Source organism: Pantherophis guttatus, chromosome 9, assembly GCF_059756535.1.
Source record: "Pantherophis guttatus breed Tessera chromosome 9, ASM5975653v1, whole genome shotgun sequence".
NCBI classification, from domain to species: Eukaryota; Metazoa; Chordata; class Lepidosauria; order Squamata; family Colubridae; genus Pantherophis; species Pantherophis guttatus.
Window position 1 is genome coordinate 28,377,501 of NC_142071.1, and position 3,933 is coordinate 28,381,433.

The following is a 3,933-nucleotide window of genomic DNA, read 5'->3' on the forward strand; positions in this document are numbered from 1 at the left end:
AGAGAGAGAGAGAGGGATAGAGAGAGGGATAGGTAGGTAGGTAGGTAGGTAGGTAGGTAGATAGATAGAGAGAGAGAGAGAGAGAGAGAGAGAGAGAGAGAGGGATAGAGAGAGGGATAGGTAGGTAGGTAGGTAGGTAGATAGATAGATAGATAGAAGGATAGAGGGATAAATAGAGGGGTAGGTAGGTAGGTGGGTGAGTGGGTGGGTGGGTGGGTGGGTGGATGGATGGATGGATAGTGGGATAGATAGAGGGATAGATAGAGGGATAGGTAGGTAGGTAGGTAGATAGAAGGATAGATAGAGGGGTGGGTAGGTAGATAGGTTGTAGGTAGGTAGGTGGGTGGGTGGATGGATGGATGGATAGAGGGATAGGTAGGTAAGTAGGTAGGGAGATAGATAGAAGGATGGAGGGAGGGAGGGAGGGAGGGAGGGAGAGAGAGAGAGAGAGGGAGAGAGAGAGAGAGAGAGAGAATGAGAGAGAAAGAGGACCCTTTAGCATTTCAACAACCATCTCTGGCTTTCCTTGATCCCTGCTGCCCATTTTGTACCACATCCCAGTTGTAACTGGGCCCAGCAACTCGATCACACCGCTTTAATTATACCCTTCACAAAGATGAAGGAATACTTCCGAAGGAAGAAATAAGTGAAAACAGTGTCATCGTTCCAACTGGCTATCCTTTTCCTTTTGAGTGCAGATCCTGCAAAAAGTCAAACCGGGACACCCACACACACACCCCATTGTTTTCCCTTCTTAAAAACACCCCGGATCGCAGTAGGTCCAGCCCCAGCCCCACACCTGGTGGGTGTGACGCAGCAACCTTTGCAAAAGGTAGAAGGGGCGGGGAAACTGCAGCTGCGCCCTTGCAATGACAGCCCTACTGCATTTACACCTGCAGCCCAGAAAGTCCGGTAAGGCAGAAAGCGGCTTTTCCTCCAGTTAAGATGAGGTGACAATTTCTCAAAGGGGCCTATTGGCAAACACAAACTCTGGAGGCACAAAACAGCACCCAGGAACCTGGCTGGCGCATGAATGAATGAATGAATGAAGCACTGGGAGTTGCTGAAGGGAGGTTAGAGGAAACTGAACCCAACTTAGCCAAGTGCCCTTTCCTCCTGCCCAAAGCCGCTCATGCCCATCCCTGGCTGCCATCCTCTTCTCCGGTCACTGGGCACTTCACTCCACCCCGCACCCATCGCTCGCTTCCGCCTGAGAGCCCCCCCCATATATCACTTTCCCTACATATTTACTCTATCCCCTTTCTCTTCCACTCTACCACTCTCTGCAGCCTCCTTCCTTCCTTCCTTCCTTCCTTCCTTCCTTCTTTCCTTATCCTTCCTTCCTTCTTTATCCTTCCTTCCTTTCCCTTCCTTCCTTATCCTTCCCTTCCTTATCCTTCCTTCCTTCATCCTTCCCTCCTTTCCTTCCTTCCTCCCTCCCTTCTTTCCTTCCTTTCCTTCCTTCCTTTCTTCCTTTCCTTCTCCTTCCTTCCTTCCTTCCTTCTTTCCTTCTCCTTCCTTCTTTATACTTCCTTCCTTTCCCTTCCTTCCTTTTCCTTCCCTTCCTTATCCTTCCTTCCTTCCTTTCATCCTTCCCTCCTTTCCTTCCTTCCTTCTCCTTCCTTCCTTTTCCTTCTCCTTCCTTCTTTATCCTTCCTTTCCCTTCCTTCCTTTTCCTTCCCTTCCTTATCCTTCCTTCCTTCATCCTTCCCTCCTTTCCTTCCTTCCTCCCTCCCTCCCTTCTTTCCTTCCTTTCTTTCTTTCCTTCTCCTTCCTACTTTCCTTCTCCTTCCTTCCTTCCTTCCTTCCTTCCTTCCTTCCTTCCTTCCTTCCTTCCTTTTTCCCTCCCACCTCAACCACTTGTTCCTTCCCTTCTTACACCACTCCACTTGGCCAAAACAGAACAAGAGACACCCCCAAAGCCTGTTTCCCTCTCTCTCCCCCCCCCACTCTCTCTCTCTCTCTCTCTCTTTCTCTCCCTCCTGCCCCCCCTACACAATTGTATATCAAATTGGTTCCTTAAAAAAAAAAAAAAACACCGAGACAGAAGCCAAAGAAACAGTTCAAAGACTTAGTCATGTCACCCTCTTCAAGGAGAGCCAGCAAACCTCCCTTCTACGGAGCCCCCCCCCCACCTCTCCTTCCCCACTTTGCAAGAGGGGAACCTCATAAAACCCACCCCAGGATTCCCTTCTGGGCTTTCCATCCAGGAAGGGGGGCAGTTCAATTTGGGCTCCCCTCTTCTTTTAGAGAGGCATCCCTTCCTCCCCCAAATATCCTCTCTCTTTCCTTTCTCTTCCCACTCTCCCCCTCCATCCCTCCCACCCCCAAATCTCCTGTCTTAATCCTGTAAGGTTGGGGAGAAGGGGCCATCTGGAAAGTGATGGGGGGGGGGGACACACATGAGAAGGGAACTTGAAGGGAAGGAGGGCAGATCGCTGGGCACGATGATCTCCCCAACAGACCAGCCAAGGGAACCCATGATGTTCTGGGCACCCCGGAGCTCCCGACTCCGCGACGGTTCGGGGAAATTGGGCGCTCGGAAGCCCAGCTCTGGGGGGGAGGGGAGACCCTTAGCCGGACCCTTCCCTTCACCCCAAAAGAACGCAGGGGGATCAGTCAAGCCTTGGCGCCCTGCAAAGAGGAAACGGGGCTCCCCTTCCCATCTTCTTTTTCTCCTCCGGGGATGGGAGGGTTGAGGAAGGGGCTCCCCCAAAAGAGGCGTCCGGAATCCGGGGCGCGAGAAAGGAGCCCACCCACCCCCGAGACGCGACCCCGAGAGGCGGAGGGTCTCGGCCGAGCGGCAAGGCTGGGCTGCGGTTGTCCTACCTGGGCGGCTCCGCGGGGTTGGGGCGCAGCTGGGCGGCCGGCTCGGAGGCGCCCCCGGTTCTCCTCCCGCCGGGAGGGCAGCGCGGCCAGTGGGAGGGAGGGACGGAGGGACGGAGGGAAGGAAGGGGGCGACAGCTGCGGCGCCGCCGTTGGAGCGCTTGGCCGGCCGCGCTGGCTGGAAGGACCGGAGCGACGAGCGACGCGCTCGGCGAACCGGCAGCAGCGGCAACAGCAACAGCAGCAGCAGCCAAGCCGCGTCCAGTGCCGGCGGCGAAGAGGGCCGAGCGAGCCGCAGGGCGCCCCCCGGTGGCCACTGGGGGGAATTGCACGGGCACGCAGCCGAATTACCGGCGGATGATGATGCGGGGCTGGGGGGCGGGGGGGGTTAGTGATGGAGAGGTGGAAGAGGGGTGGGGGGAAAGAGAGGCTTGCAATTGCAATCATCCTTCGGTCGTTGTTGATCCGTGGGAACCTCGAACTCCCCCCCCCCACGAGCGGAATGACATCATCGCAGCCGGGGCTGGGGGGGTGGGATGGGGGGAAGATCGCAAAGGATCGCTGCGACCGGGAAACCGGGACCTTTTGACTTCCCTCCTCGCCCGGGAAGCGTGACCTTCAGCCCGTGGTTCTTTCTTTGGGGTGGGGGCAGAAGGGAGGGGTCTTCAGCGCTGGAGAGAGGTCCACGTGGGGGAATAGTAGGGGTCTGGAGGGAGGGGGCAGGCGCCGAGGGGATGGAGAGGTCCTGTAGGGGGGAGGAGGCGACCCACGCACAGGAGACCGGGGTGGGTGGGTGGATGGGGGTGCAGTAGTGAAAAAAGAATCTTTGGGCATCTCTGTTGGGTGGAGGAGGGAGGGGGGAAAGACTCGGGAGGGGGGGCGCTTCTTTCTTCACTCCCCGCCCCCCCCTCCGCCAAGGGACACGTTTGGAGTTGCTTTGGGGTTCTGAGCCCGGACCCGGCAGGGATCAAAGCGAAGGGGGAGGAAGCGGCGACACTGCTGGGAAGAAGTCAGGGCAGCTGCTGCAAGAAAAAGGAGCAACAGGTGGAGGGAGGGAGGGGAACGGAGGGAGGAAAGGAGGAAAGGAAAGGGGGAAGGGGAGGGGAG

General features: G+C 56.8%; 1 protein-coding gene across 2 annotated transcripts in view; it reads right to left on the reverse strand.

Annotated features, from left to right (window-relative positions):
• GRIK4 (glutamate ionotropic receptor kainate type subunit 4) overlaps positions 1–3,098 on the reverse strand; it is a 409,943-nt gene extending 406,845 nt beyond the window's left edge. The window contains exon 1 of one of the 2 annotated variants that reach the window (XM_087875700.1): positions 2,830–3,098. The gene's annotated coding sequence lies outside the window, so the exon portion shown is untranslated. The remainder of the gene's footprint in view (positions 1–2,829) is intronic. The other variant, XM_060683210.2, reaches the window with a different exon arrangement.
• Between the last annotated feature and the right edge of the window lie 835 nt (positions 3,099–3,933).